General features: G+C 42.7%; 1 long non-coding RNA gene across 1 annotated transcript in view; it reads left to right on the top strand.

Moving 5' to 3' along the window:
• The window catches only part of LOC138513919 (uncharacterized), a 34,568-nt gene extending 18,209 nt beyond the window's left edge, over positions 1-16,359 (top strand). Inside the window, exon 3 of the long non-coding RNA XR_011281845.1 lies at positions 16,049-16,359. This is a non-coding gene — a long non-coding RNA (uncharacterized lncRNA). The remainder of the gene's footprint in view (positions 1-16,048) is intronic.
• Positions 16,360-16,643: the final 284 nt, after the last annotated feature.

Genomic DNA, 16,643 nt, shown 5'->3' with positions numbered 1-16,643 from the left:
TTGGGGAGCAGTATCCTCCCTTTCCAAATTGCTCGGGGGGAGGTGAGGGGGGGCGTTAAAGAGTTCTTGCTCTTCCGAGCTGCTTTACGCCCCTCTGGTTCAACCCCTGTGGGGTGTCTTGCTGACGGTCCCTCTCCGGGGCTCTCCGCTCTTTTCCTGGCAAGCCTTGCTTGCTGTTCTGCCAAAGTAGCCTTCAACACTTCCAACCTTTGTGCGATAGGTTGTACTCCCTGCGAGACTGCTTTAGAGAGCGAGTCTCCCAGCACTTGCTTAAAACTTTGGGAGAGGTCTGCATCTTGATTGTAAGGCCCTTCCTCCCGCCACTCTGAAGTGGATGGTGTCTGGCCAGGGCTTCTGCATTGAGCCATGTCTAGGATTGGCAGTGCCAAAATCTGTCTGTCAGCCAAGGGGTCTGGACAAGCTGTTAATCTCTCACTTGCTGTAAACTGACAGGCTTTCCTGCTGGTATATACCCTGTAGTACTGTGAGCAGCTGTCCTTAGATCAGATATAAGCGCCCCTTTTTTCGTTTTAATTAACTTTTCTTTTTGCAGAATTCAGAAAGTGTGTTGGGGCTGTAGTATGAGTTGCTCCGCTATCGCACATTCAACTGAGGTGAGCAACATTCACTCGTGGCGGCGGCCCCGCCTCTCTCCTAACAAAGAAAAACCGACAGATTAACACACTTCACTCTCTCCGCTTCCGCATGAAAACGCACGCGACTCTTCTTTTACATGCGTCGAAACGAACGCGCTCCTGATTATGTTTTTTTTTATCTCGCTAATCTAAAACGTGCACCTAAGCAAAGCTCTTTTGTCACAAAAGGTATACATTACTGATAAAACAACAGAATTATTAACATATTAGCTTGGCAAATATTGAGGTACTGATCTCGTCAAGGCAGCAAAAAAGAGGAAAGGACCTAGTGTTGCAGGTTCTTAAGGACTGACCTGCATGCTGATTAGGGATGTAACAGTATAACGGTATACCGTTAAAGATACCGTGAACCACTTAATTGAACAATAATAACCGTCACATTATTTATACCGTTATACCGTTAAGTGTGCTTTTCAATCTGATTTAGAAAGGCTGCAGTAAGCAATTGCTGCACAGTCTTGGTTTTGCACTGTTGGATGTGCCGTCTGCCAAGTAGTTTCAGTTTGAGCAGTTTTTAATGCCATTCCATAAACCACATGTGCCTTACACAAAATCAAGATGTTAGCAATAGGAAGAATAGATACAGTGCCAAGGAGGAAAAGGGTTTACTTTGGGGTGGCGGCTTTGGGGTTTATATATTTATAATGGATAATGTTCTCTAAACATATGGCAATGGGGGATTTCCCTTGTTATATCATTGAATTTACATATAATAAGTCACACTGCGAAATTCACTCATCTCTGTGGGTATTCCCTGCTGCCATACCAAAGGGTAACATGTCAGTGATTACTGAACACCTTTTGGCCCGCAAGTAAACTAAAGGCTGTAACGTAAAAAGAAAGTGCGTGCGTGTGTGTGTGTGTGCACAAGCGTATACTACCATCAGCCTCCATTGATCTGTGGCATGCAGGTTATCAAGATGGCAACATGTTCATCTTCACCAGTAGCCAGTGGGGAAGCAAAAAGCCTAAATGACCACTTAAGAAAAGCTTTTCAGTTTGCTTTGCCAGTTGCAGCAGGCCTCCACCCCACCCCACCCCCTCCTCTCCACACGTGTGTTTGGTGGAAGCAAGGCATTTCAGTGGAAAGTATTTTGAAAAGCCCAATTCTGGCCCTGGGTGCCTGGTTTTGTTTGTGATGATAAATCTGTTAATGTATGACCTTTTAGAAAATATTTGTTAAGATCAGTTAACTCCACCTGCTATACCGCGATAACCATGATATACCGTCATTTGGCAAGAAGGTTATCGTACCGTCATAAAACGAATACAGTGACACCCCTAATGCTGATAGGTGCAGGAGGAGAGGGCAAGGCTTCCTAACCCCTGGGAGTCGTAGTTTGGAGCTAGAACTTTAAGACATTACAGATTTAGAAACTTTGCGTCTTTTTTTAAAATTGTTCAGAAAAATATTACAAATATTGCAGTTTTAAAATTTAATTTGAAAAGGTAATTATGGCAGTAATAAAGGAAGTAAAGCATAATGCGAGCCTCTTGTCATGGAATTGTAACATCCCCACAACTGAGTTTGGTTGCTACGCCAGCCCCTGCTACTAATCTACAATGTAATTGTAGCGCACATGCTGCTCTGTGAAACTGAAGATGCAAGTGTTCTTGTGTGTAGAACTATTGTAGTTCATCTGGTGAATTTGTAGTTTGTGCCAACTTGTAAATGGTACATGTTTTTGTGCTAATATTTTCTTGGTGTGGTGAATGGTCTAACTAATTGCTAGCTGCTCATAGTGATATTGGGTGAAGTGATCGGCAAACGTGTCATGCAGGGAGACTTAACGGATTCTGTTTAGGTCACTGAAAGTGTTCATTTTAGTGCAGTGATTTGTAATTGTGGGAGTTTATTAGGTGTGATGCCATGCTCGCTGGAGGTGAGATATAAAATGAGGGAGTTTAGAGGTTGGTTCATGAAATTGTGGGGTGGATTTGTAGTTTTGTATACTAAATCAGCAGACCTTAGTTAATGACGTTTGAGTGCTCTAGCTAAGAAGGCAAGTAACGGCTGCAAATTCCATGTTTTCCAGTACACTATTCATGAGTCTAACCCTATAGTAATACCACCCATCTTGCACACAATGAATCAAAACCCTTTTCCTAAATAGTTTGGAAAGCAACATCCTCCTGAAATTGTCTGCAATAATCGTTCACAATTTCAAACCCATCCTAAAGTTGTCACAGGGTCACCCTGGAATAATCCCCTCCCCCCCCCCCCCAAACCTATCCTGAAGTTGTCATGAAGTCATCTTGGAGTAATCTCCACCATCCTGAAGTTGTCGCGGGGGGGGGGGGGGGGGGGGGGTCACCCTGGAGTAATACAAGATAATCACTGGAAGTATAAGGATCCGAGAAAAAATCCCCAAATATGGGTAAATTGCGCACAACTTCAACTGTGTTGTTCAATAGAAGTTATTTTGAAGGGTTTGCTGCAGTAGTGGGGCAAGGAAGGGTAGTTTTCTCGGTGTCCCTTCCAAAAGATATGCACTGGTTTGGGGAGATGCCTCACAAACTACGCTGCCCAACGTGGTTATTTAAATGGATACATGTGTCCATGTTTTCTGTGAACAAATGAATGTCACTAGTGATGTCTGTGTCTTATGATTATAAGAGTTTATTTACAAACATAACCTAACACGCCACGCCAACACGTGTTTCAGCCCTCTCTGGGCCGTCCTCGGGGCGTACAGAAAGATATTATACATTAATCACTGATTCATACAAGATAGTATTGTCACATTTTCATAAATCCCATTAGATTTTTGTTACATAAAAGATAACGGGTCAAAAATGCGAGGCGAGAGGACAGAAGACCAAAGGTGGGGGGGATGGGGGAGAGAATTAAAATAATTTGATTAGTGTTGACGCAACTTCAGATACTAACACAAGATTGGTACCAACAGGGAATGCTTACTGATGAAGAAAAACTCTTTCTGAACAACACCAGTCCCGTAATGCCTACTCTGTATCTACTACCTAAGATGCATAAACCTTTTGAAAAATTCTAATCTGTTAGACCTATTATGAGTGGCCAGGGAGGGGCCACAGAGAACTCAGCTACCTACATAGACTCGTGTATAAAGGACCTTGTGCCAAAAATTCCAGCCTATCTGAAGGACACAACACATATGTTAGAAATTCTCAAAAATATCCAATGGAAAACTGACTACTTTTTAGTTACCCTGGATGTTACTGCATTATACACGTCAATTGAACACACATTAGCCCTCAAAACAATAGATCATTAATTTAGATCACATTCAGCATCACATGCAAGCCATGTTCAGATGCTCAAGTCCTTTGTGGACTTCACTCTTCATCACAACCAATTCATTTTTGATGAGTACTATACCCAAACTAAGGGTATTGCTATGGGTCCCAAATATGCTCCAGCCTTAGCAAATCTTTTTATGGCATATTTTGAGGACTCACACATTTTCCATAACAACCCATACATAGAATGTATTCCTGTGTGGAGGAGATATATAGATGTGTTTTCAATTTGGAAATGAACGCTAATTCAATTCAATGACTTTGGTATTTTTGAACCAGAACCAATTTGGTATTCAATTCACTGGCAAAATTGACCCAATTGAAATTATGTTCTTGGACCTTAAGATCTATGTCTATGAAATTATCCAAACCTGTACTTTCCGGAAAGATACTGCAGTAAATTCTATCTTGCATGCTAAGAGCAGTCATAGAAGAAATGTGATTAATGACATACCACGTGGCGAATTTCTTGGAGCTGGGAGAAATTGCAGTTAAGATGTCCAATTTGAAAAAGAATGTCAGTCTATAGGTACCAGATTTCATGAGAGGCTACAGCACTTCTACCATTCAAGCATTGAAAACTGTCAAAACAACCATTCGGCCATCGCTCAATACACAGACCATGGAAGAGCAGGACAAAAGTCACCAAATACCCACAGCGTGTGAACCTTATTACCAGATTTTCGAGTGACTCTAAATTCATTTACTTCATTTTGAACAAATACTGGAATCTTACATTTGGATCCGGATCTGGGTAATTACATTACAGACAAACCTAGAATTATTTTTACAAGGGCACCAACCCTTAGAAATTTACTTTGTTGGTACCAGATTTCATAAAAGAGGGGCAGACAGGGAAATTGGCTTACGCAAAGTACCAAACCCAATGGTTTCCACAAGTGTGGAACCTGCAACTTCTGTCAGTTTTTCCCTATCTCCTACTAAAGTATTTAGTCATGAAAATCTGAGAACCAACATTACTGACTTCATTAATTGTCGTTCTAAATTCATTGTATACGCAATTATGTGTCTGTAAAAAAAAGTATATGTTGGCAGTACCATCAGGGAGCTAAGAGTACGTATCAGAGAGCACCTTGCAAATTTGAACAGTCAGGACTTGAAATTACCCTTTGCAACACACTGGCAAAAGGAGCATCAAATGGAGCACAAAAAAGATATCAGATTTGTGGGCCTGCAACATATTAAACCACATGCAAGAGGAGGAAACGGACAAGTAAGACTACGACAAGCGGAAGCACGCATGATATGCAGGCTCAGATGTGTACAGTTGGGTCTTAACCAAGACCATGAACTAAATGTTTTTCTTTGATCACCAGCAATTTTATAGATATTTTCGAGGCTATTACCACATCACAAACAGACTAAGCAGCCTGTCGTGGCTCTCCTAAGTGGTGTCAGCTGATCAGTATTGACCCTATATACTCATTGTTATGCTTAGCAAGACAAGCTTGCCTCTATAGTATAAAACCGGATAGCCAGATCAAGATTGCCAGGCATTTAGAGACCCACCCACTACTCCATTTTCTTGATTATCTTAATAGATAGTAATCACACAGACAATCGAATATCTTATGACTAATTCTTTTATGCTGGTCTAGGGCAAAGTTCACTATGCCCCAACTGAATTTCTAGTCACCCTTATGAAGACAAGCCTAGATACCTATTTTATAATAGACCTTGACAACATATTAATATTCAGAAGGACCGTACGTTATTTTTAATATGTGCGTCCGCTTATAGCCAGGTGGTTGCCTACGTATCAGGCAATCGGGACTTATATGCTACGACTGCATATTATCTTTGAAACCTGTACTGCACACAGTGGACTGCACCACGTTATTAGCAGCACCTAGTACTTAGCTGTTAACCATTAGTAAGACATAATTCAATATATTAAATGTTTTCACTATTGCTGTAAAACGAACGAACATGTTACTTTTGGAAAGAGGGTTAAAAGCATCATTAGCATCACGCATTACACGGACCACATAAGAGCGAAATTTACCACTTATTGCCCTTTAAAACGTTTCTGCAGAACACGGCTTTTCTGAACACAGAGGTTCGAGCTGAATTCACATGGAGGAAAACCCCGTTGTGAAAGCCACGTACAAGGTTGCCTGGCAACCTTAATTACAACGGATCACATGACCGTTGACTTTATCTTTTAGCTGCAGCCTCACTGGCTAGCCCAGACAACATCCACATTCTTTCAGGACGACCGGAGAGCAGGCTGGAAACAGCCTTCAGAGACGCATTCAAGAGGTGAATGGTAAGTGGCTGACATCTCGTTCACTTATGCAGCACTTAAAACGATAGGACCAAGAATATAGACTGGGAGGTTAAACTTGCCTCGCATGCAGCTCATGGCTCCTTTTCTCCTTTTAGGTTACAGACGTTTAAATATACGGAAAACGAAAGCACATTAACTTGAATATTTCTTGGAAAGGTTGAAAAACGTATTGGTAAGCAGGAGCATGTTATTCATTCATTCAATTGCCTTTGCACAATACTGTGCCTTAAACAGAGTAACTCAGTGGTACATTTTAATTAATTTTACAGAGTCTTGAAAAAGTCACTCAGCAAGGACATGCACACGATGCAGGGCTCACCCTCACAGGTACACCACGACCTTTACTGCTGTCTGTTTTGCGATGTGGTTATGCCATATATCCTTAATACTTATCTGTTTGGAAGTAAAAATGCTATTTTTGGTTTAAAGGTAAAAATGCGTCAACACTAATCAAATTATTTTAATTCTCTTTTTTGTCTCTACCCTCCCTCCCCCCCCCCCCCCCCCCCCCCACACACCTTTGGTCTTCTGTCCTCTCACCTCGCATTTTTGACCTGTTATCTTTTATGTAACAAAAATCTAATGGAATTTATGAAAATGTGACAATACTATCTTGTATGAATCAGTGATTAATGTATAATATCTTTCTGTACGCCCTGAGGATGGTCCAGAGAGGGCTGCAACACGTGGTGGCGTGTTAGGTTAGGTTTGTAAATGAACTCCTATAATCATAAGACACAGACATCACTAGTGACATTAATTTGTTCACAGAAAACGTGGACACATGTATCCATTTAAATAACCACCAGTAATCACTGGAAGTAATGGGAACTCTTCTTGGAGTAGTTTGTGATAACTCCTCTCATTTTAATATTTCGGCCTATATACATACTTCAGGATGGTTTCGGATGATCTCCCTGAACTAGCCATGGATGACTCCAGGATGGAGTCACCTGATGACTCCAGGAAGATCTATTTTAATGCAGTTCAAACTTACATTTTTAGTGGACAGGAACTGAAGGCGATCCATCCGTGTTGTGACAAAAGGAGTCTGCTAATCTGTGCATGATTATGCCAAGGCAGTGGCATTGTTGAACATTGTTTCAGTTTCACTGTAAATTGTCGAGGAATGCACGTGACTGTGGTCACACATCTACCACTGGGTCTTTATGAACAAATGCATTCTGGGACTTGTGGTCTTGAATCATTTCAACTGAAGCAATTAGATTAAAGTGCCAGATTATAATTATTTTCAACAAGAAATCCCACGTGCCCCAGTCATGTGATAACATAGTTGTACAAAAGAGCAATAGTGGGTTTCCTAAATAAAGCTCTCTTTCGGAAAGCTTCACAGCAGAAACTGTACATTATCACTTCAGCGAAAGGATTCGCCCTCCGCCCCTAGTCTGCGAGCCATTGAAATCCGACCTACACAACCCAAATACTTGGACACACGTCAATTACGGTTAAAGTAACACACCTGGATTTATACTTTAGTAGCCCTTGCGAGCTGTAAACAACCATTATGCAGGTTACGAATTTAATGAGCAAAAGGGGTGCTGCAAATGCCTGTTCTGATGAGAATACCTGTCCTGGTAGGTAGTGTCTAGTAGTTCCTTCCCATATGAGAAATGGACCCTAGCAACGCTCCACCTTCCACTCATCATGTGTGATGTAAGTTACGTTCAGGCCATATACGCCTCGGTCTACGCTCCCTCCCACCTTGCAAACAGCTTCTATGAACCCCACTAGCGGGGGGGGGGAGGGTCAGGTAGATTCTAGAACTTACATAACCACAAGGAGAGGCTAAAACGCCTGCCTTAAAAAAAAAACTGCTAGGAAGGGCTTTAAACCCACCAATGGGGTTAAAATACTGTCATGAAAGACCCAGGTGCACAGAAGCCACCGTCTAAGAAAACAAAGCAATTAAAACCCAGAGAGGACCAGAAAATAGTGGTTCAATAGCAGAGAGAAACGCAGTTGGGCTCCAAGAATACTCCCACGAGGGAAACTAACCAATACAAGCGCTTAGGGGGTTTTCCTTCCCGAGCTGGGAAGATTCTTAATAAGGCTCGTGGAACCCACCCCACTAGAAAATCAATGCAAGATAAACGCTCTGGGGGGGGGGGGGGGTTTACAAAACACAAGTGGAGCATGAGCAAGGTAGTCCTAGTAAGCCTTAAAGAACCTACCGCCTTTATTGAGCTATGCCACATATGAGAGTGTGGGGGGGTTCTGTCAAAAACACAAGTGGATCATGAACAGAAAAATTTACTAGTAAGCTCTAGAACCCAATAAAAGCACACAGGGGTCGGGGGGGGGGGGGTCCAACCGCAAGTGCATCAGGAGCAGGGTAAATTCCTAGTAAGGTTCCTGAACCCACCCCCATGCATAAACAATCCAAGGAAAGCACACGGGGGGGGGGGGGGGTCCAAACACAAGTGGATCATGAGCAGAGTAAGTTCACAGTAAGGCTCTTAGAACCCACCCCCAGTGGTGAAATGGTACAACACCAACGCTGAGGGGGTCTCACAACACAGGTGGATCGGGAGCAGGGTAAAATCCTAGTAAGGCTCTAGAACCCACCCCTGCTGGAAAATAAGCAACCGAAAGTGCAGAGGGGGTCTTGTAGCACAATTGAAGCAGGGTAAGCCCCTAGAAAGGTACTAAAATGAAGCTTGTGGCCAAAGTTTTCCCACCTCACATCCTTGTTTCAGTCTCCTCATTCCTGTTAATGTCATACTTGTCATCCATGACACCTGTTGCCTGCATGCCACTCCCCGCACAAAAACGCTTCCAGGCTTACGGGCCTGTCTCCATAATTGCGCACATCGGGAATGTTCAGGGGACAAATGCGAGCAAATCTTAGGTCATTTCTCCCTCTAACATTTCCGTTGCGGACAAATCACAGAGATTTGTGTACAGGCATGACAAAGATGAACACACATATGGGAACATCTGTTCAAATTCCAGCACTGTTTTGGGTTAGTCCTACACCCAATGGAAATTGCACTCTTCATTGCAAACCTGCCCCACCCAGATAAATACATGATGAATACAGATTTTCCACACATTCGTTACAGAAAGTCATGATTCTATTAGACTTGGAGGCTCAGATTATGCTCTCGACTTCTCTTCTCGAGCAGCAAAGTATAAAACAAACAATTATGAAAAACAATGCAACATAAGAACTACAATTCCCAAAACTGCTGTGAATTCATAGTTCGTTTTTCATAAGCTCACAAAATCCATGTGACCCTTCCAGTCCAATCACATTTCACTTTCCCGCTATAAACACTGCATAAACCACAGTCCTTCCTCTTTCTTTGCTGCTCAAGTAGCTGAGATAAGTAACTTACTTTTATTTTCATAATTTCCATGTTGGTATATGAGTGGATGACTGAAATGTCCGTTAATAGTGTTTATTTGAATGCGCGGCATGTCTGGGATTCACCGCGGAGCATATCCGTTTAGGATTAGAACGCCACGGGACTTTTCGTTCTGGCGTTATTTTGCCTTGTTAGGAGGCACCGTTACACAGAAGTTTGCAACGGCGCAACAGGCCTCTTGGGGTTCTGGCGCCTTTGCATGCTGCAACTCTCACAACAGACTGCAGATGCCTCCTAGTGGCCAAAGAGCAGCACTGCCGGCTTCATTAGCCATTGCTCGAGTTACAGTAAGTGACGGGCTCAGTCCCAAGTTAAACTAGACTTTTTAAAACTTTTTTAGATGTGAATATTCGAATTGTGGCTGAGACACTGACTACGGAATTACACAGGAAACCAACTGGTACCAATACACCTTTGCATGCGACCAGCGCTCATTCTAAAAATCTGATATGGAGCATTCTGTATGGTGAGTTTATAAGAATCAGGAGGAATTGCTCAACTGGCCTATGACGTAGATAGTAAAATTGCAGCGAGAGGGTTTCTAAATCAATGTTATCCAAAAAAAGCCATTACAAAAGCATACATCAAAGCGAGGAAAAAAGAAATCTTGCCTTTTTTGATAAGACCTCGTCTACAAAATGAGTCCATTGACAATAAGGATGCAACCAGACTAATTCTTACAACAACGAAAAATCTGATATCAAACATATATTACAGAGATACTGGAAGATTTTGCGAGCAGACAAAGACCTTGCACCCATTTTGAAAACATATCCAGAAATCAGTCTCAAGATGTAACTGTTCTCTCAAAGACACTTTGGTTCATAGTTTTCTTGCACAAGATTGAAACATGGCTGACTAAACAAAGGCCACACTTTCGAAAGTGTACAAGATGCAACATATGTAAATATGCCAAGAATTGTATAAACTACATCCGATTTTAGGTGACTTAATTATGATCGCAGAGAAAATCACATGTGAGACCGAATATGTGGTTTATGTATTGTCATGTGCATGCCAGAAATGGTATATAGGTAGCACCAAATGTAAACTGAAAATAAGAATTCAGCAGCACGTGAGGGCCATTGTTAATCGGGATCCGAGCTATCCAATGGTGAAACATTTCTCAGACTTTCATCCATGTGACCTGGAGGGCTTTCAATTCTTTGGCATCCATAAAATCGAACACAATCCAAGAGGCGAAGATAGGGAAAAGAAACTCCGCCAAAAAGAGACATGTTGCATCTTGGACTTTGGAGAGCAAATACCCAAGACGTCTCAAAGGAATCTGTGTATTAAGAATGCTATTAATGTGTATATTGAGAGTTCCCCCCCCCCCCCGGTGTTTAAACACCAGTTCCTTTAGGGTATGTTCGGTCAGAGCTTTTCTAGTCTTCGTAAGGGTAAACAATATGGTGCTAACCCTGATGTTTGTACAACCCTAGTTTACAGTTGAAATTTTTTTTATAGTGGTACACTTATGATTGTTTTGGGTGAATTTTTATAGTGTACGGTGATCATGGGCAACGATGAAGTATGGTTACAGATGAATTTTAATAAGTCAAGCAAATATGTCAGCCGTGATTTTACAGTGTAGATACTGTTTTAGATTTATTTTTACTGTTGCAGGCTGTTATTATCACATTCATTAGAATAGCAATTGACATTTTGTATATATGGTGCAGATAACGGGTAGTTATAACCCAGTGGTTACCAACTAGCATATGTTTGTGGGATTCTTATATGGCTGCTAGCACTAGACACCCTAATGTATGGACATAGGAACAACTGAGGCACTATGCACTTTAAGGTATGGATATAGGAATGTCCAGTAGCAAGTGGTTATGTTGCACTTTCAATGCACTATGCACTTTACTCTGCAAAATAAGCCACCAACATGAAAATTCCATATGCCATTGTCTGCTATGATGTATACAAATGAGAATGATATTGAATGTAACAGTTTGTTGCTTACTCATGCCTGCACAGCGTAGCATTTCACGAATAATGTGCATAAATACATGGCAATTCGGTAATGCATTTATAAGTTACTAATATGATTGAAGCAGAGGTTTCACAGTGAAAGATGGTGGACTTCTGGCTTAATACAAGTAAATGCAAATAACTAGTCCCTTCTTTATGTTTGGGATTTGCCCATTCAGATATGGCTGACAGCGTACCGCACAGTAGAATTAGTCCTCTTTCTTTGTCTTAAACCGTACCTCACAAGGTATTTTAACTGTTTGGTAATATGGATCACCTGTTGTGATCAAGCGGTGAGGAAACCGCGAAACGTTCACTCCGCTATGCGAGGGCCGTATGTTCTGGGAGAACCACGATGTTAGTGGATTGTACGAGCCACATGCTGTGCTTTTTTTTTTTTTTTTTTTTTTTTTTTTTTTTTTTTTTTAAATAGACTACCTTTTGAAAATCTTTTCCAGACTGGTTTCCTGATTTAACATTGAATGACTGGGGGAGTGCTTTCCATTGGACTGGAGAAACAAGTCATCTGGACATATATTTTGTTCTCTCATTAAGACAACTCAGTCCCAAACAAAACTATAATATGAGACCCGCCTAGCTACAAACAAAAGTATAAGCAGATTGACGGGGGCAACCCAAGGTAATTGCGCATTATTTGCACAGCTACAGAATGAGTGGTTATTCTGAAGACTCTGAGGGACCTCATGTTAGCGGTCTGCGCATGAGTTAGGCTGTGCAGATGATGAATAGTGCCGGCAGACCCTATACAGAAGAAAGGGGCATAATGCAGGACCTGGCTTCTTTGTCACAGAGCTGAACAAAGTGTGCAGGGATCGTAGCTCCCAGAAACCCCCCCCCCCCCCGCACCCTTGGGGTTCACCGCACAGGTCCAGAGCGGACAAGAGAAAGGCGAGGTCTCGTGAGAAACATAACTTCAGTTCAGATGAATCATCTGATGAATACTGCAGAAGCAGTTCTAAATCTGACAAATATATTATGTCAGAAAATCAGACGACCTCAGAAAACGACAGGTGGGAGCCCAGGAACAAAAAAGGCAGGAGGGAAGACGATGAGTCCCACAGGGACAAATTTGACACAGATGAACTGGTGCACCTGAGGTCGAATGAGTGCCCCCCCCGCCCCGAAAGCATTAGAGAATACATAAGGAAGAGACTGAGAACACCCCTGAGCAAACAGGCTAGAAGCAAATTAAGAGCTGAATGCCCCAGGCCAAGATTGCTGGACGGGGTGGCAGATACACCAGAAATCGACGAGAGAATAATTACGTTCCTGGGGAGATGCGGCAGGGACGTGAAGAAAGGAATTGACAGGTCCTGGAAATCTTGTCAGGACAAGCTTTTAGACATGCTGGGCCCAATCACTAGTATATGGCAACTTGCTGAAGAAGCCAAGGCAAAGAAAGACCTCATCGATCCGGAGATCGTGGCTGGATGGGCGCAAAGAACCCTATGCCTGATGGGGAATACCAACACAACGGAAAGGTGATCCATACTAATGAAGTTGGAATCCAGACTGGGAGAACTGGCTTCTTCTGAGCAAGCAGCAGCAGTGAAAGGCAAACTGTTTGGGGATCTAGTCATAAAAGATATGGCAAAATTTGCCAACACGTATGCATCCATAGACCAGGCACAATCCTCTCTCAAATCTTCGGAAGGACGTTTTTTTGACAGGGCTGGAAGAGGAAAGGGCCGCTCGTCCAGCCATTATCAATATAGTAGGTCCTACAATGACAGATCCCGCTGGAAGCAAGAGGACTGGAGGTCGAACCAGAGGAAGAAGCTGGGGTAGAGGCTGGAGAGGCAGCGGTAGACAGCAACACCAGAATAACAGGTGAGGGAAATAAAGCGCTGGCGACGGGGATGGAAACACACATTCCTCCCGTAGGAGGAAGAGTGAAGTTGCCTTTAGGAAAATGGGAGGAGATATCCTCCGATGCATGGGTGATGCTGACTGTTCGAGGTTTTCAGTTACAATTTTGGCAGGAATCGTCATAAGTAACCGTACCCAAGCAGATAAGGTTCTGCAAACAAGACGAGGGTCTGTTAGACAGAAGTAGAGTTACTCAAAACAAAAAAGGCAATCGGCCCAGCCTCATAAGGACAGGGAGGTTTCATAAGCAACCTTTTTTTAGTAAAAGCAAACACAAAGACCAGTAATAAATCTCAAGGTTCTGAATTATTTTCTAATATACAGACACTTCAAAATGGAAGGGATTCACCTGTTAAGGGAAGGGAATCCTACAGAAGGGGGATTGGTTAGCAAGGATAGACCTCAGGGACACCTATCTAACGATTCTGTTTCAACAGAATCAGAGGAAACTGCTACAGTTGCTCTGGAAAGGAGAGAAATGGGAGTTCAAGTGTCTTCCGTTTGGTCTAGCATCAGCGCCATGGTGCTTCACCAGTAAGTCGCCTCAGGGAACAAGGAATCGGAATGATTATATACCTGGATGACATTTGTCTGATGTGCAAGGGACAGAAAGATTCTTGCAGTAAATCTGTCGTTTTTCCGAATCTGTTCAACAGCTGGGGTTTCTAATAAACTGGGAAAAGTCGGAATTAGAACCAGCGCAGGAGATGGAATTTCTGGGTTTCATCTTACAGACAGCTCAGGGTTCTCTCAGACTGCCCTTGGGGAAGGTGAATTTCATAAAGAAGGAAAAAGAGTATGATGACAAGGCAGGGGATTTCTTTGAGGGAGATGGCGAGGCTGGTAAGTCGTCTGTCATTGTCAATACAGGCAATCTTTCCAGGACCTCCTCACTACAGAGCGTTACAGAGGTTATAGATAGATCATCTCAGGAAAGGTCTGTTACGAACAGAAAGTGCCCATATCTCAAAAAGCGCTAATGGAGCTGGAATGGTGGTGTTGCCACATGGAGGCATGGAATGGCAGGGCGATATTTGGCTCTTCCCCCGGACCTGGTAATAAAATTGGACGTCAGTCGATGGGGAGCCAGATGTGGCGACCAATCGACCGGGGGGAGATGGTCGAGCGAGGAATTGGGACTGCACATCAATTGCCTCGAACTTCTGGCGGGTTCCTTCGCAGTCCATTGTTGGACACAGGAAGGAGCGAGATGTGCCATTTTACTAAAGATGGACAACATTTCGGCAGTCTGATACATAAATCGACTGGGCGGGTCGAGATCCAGGATGCTGACAGATAGCCCATGAGTTTTGGCAACTATGCCTCCAGAGGGGAGACAGCGTAAAGGCAGAACACCTGCCTAGGGGAACTCATCCAGGTGGCGGACCAGGGTTCGAGATACATGAGGGACTCCAGCGATTGGCAGCTGGACAACTTAGTATTCCAGGAGGTCATGCATCGGAGAGGTCTGTGTTCGACAGATTTGTTCGCTTTGAGGTTGAACAGGAAGATCTCCAGATTTTTCAGCTGGAGACCGGATCCAGAAGCGACAGATGCATTTCTCCAGGTATGGGGACCAGCGAAAGAATACGCTTTCCCTAGTTCGCCATGATAGCATGCATCTGCAGGTCATGAGTAAAACCAGTGGGTGAACATCCTTTAATATGCAGATTATTGAAGAGTGTCAAGTGCATGTGACCACCTGCTCCTAGGTATTTGCGTCTTTGGGACGCGAGTGTGGTCTTGAGGATGTTTGAGGCCTGGCCGGACAATGAGAATCATTCTAGGAAAGCTCTGTGGAGTAAATTAACTACTTTATGTTTAATTTCTTCCAAAAGAGTGTCAGATGTGAAGACGTTAAGAGACGGAGCAGGAAATCTTTCTCGCCTACAGGTGTTATATTTTACATTGAGAAAAGGGCAAAAACAGGTATTAAGACTGTAGAATACATGGCATTTCCGGAAAGGCCCAGGTTGTCCAATTAGGTGTCAAAGCTTATTGAGACTAAGGCAAATATGGTGAGACCCATCAGCTGCTAATAGCTATCAGGAAGCCTTTTAAAGCAGTAGCTTTGGCCACCTTGGCTAGATGGGTGAGATGGTGCATGGCAGAGGCAGGCATTGACATGGGACACTTTGGGACACATTCGATGGGAGGTGCTATGGCGTTGTCAGCCTTTGTCAGGGGCCCGCCTGGAAGATATTTTGAAGGCGGCAGACTGGACTAATGAGACTTTTTTTTATTTTAGACCAGTGGATCAGATAGCATCGTTGGTGGTAAGTAAGCTTTAAAAAAAGCATAATCTGAGCCTCTGAGTCTTGAAATAGAATACAGATTTTCCACACATTAGTTACAGAAGGTCATGATTCTATTACTCTGAGGCGGAAGATTATTCCACCCAATTCAATTGCTATAATGGATGAAAGGGAATATTAATATTGTTGAAGAGTATTTTGTAAATGATGATGTAATGTTTGTTATGTGATTGCCCATCCATTCAGGCGGAGATATGTCATAGAATATACATTTTTCTTTGACAGGGGCAGAGCAGAAGACGACGCTGTGAAGAGGGATCAAAGTAAAGAATAAAGAAGTCATCTACCGGTTGGGGCGCAAGTTATTGAGTTGTTCGATCAGCGTCAGAAAGAGGAAGTACTGTGGTTTATGCAGTGTTTATAGGGGGAAAGTGAAATGTGATTGGACTGGAAAGGTCACATGGTTTTTGTGAGCTTATGAAAAACTAACTACGAATTCACTGCAGTTTTGAGAAATGTAGTTCTTATGTTACATTGTTTTTCAAAATTGTTTTATACTTTGCTGCTTGAGAAGTAAAGAGAAGTTGAGAGCATAATCTTTCGCCTCTGAGTCTTTAATAGAATCACGACTTTCTGTAACGAATGCGTGGAAAATCTGTATTCTTCATCTGTGCGGGGTTGGTGATGCAGGTTTGCAATGAAGATTGCAATTTCCATTGGGTGTAGGAATAACCCAAAACGCAGTGCTAGAATTTGAACAGATGTTCTCGTATCCATGATTCTGCAAAAACCTGATCCGGAAAAATCAATTTGCACTCCTCAACCATTCAAATGCCTTAGTCTATTGTAAAATCTGCAGAAGCCTGGATTCGTAGATCAT

The sequence above is a fragment of the Ambystoma mexicanum genome, chromosome 12, assembly GCF_040938575.1.
Source record: "Ambystoma mexicanum isolate Mex_15411 chromosome 12, UKY_AmexF1_1, whole genome shotgun sequence".
Lineage (NCBI taxonomy): Eukaryota > Metazoa > Chordata > Amphibia > Caudata > Ambystomatidae > Ambystoma > Ambystoma mexicanum.
The sequence above is the reverse complement of the archived record's forward strand: the minus strand, read 5'-3'. Positions and strand labels throughout refer to the sequence as shown.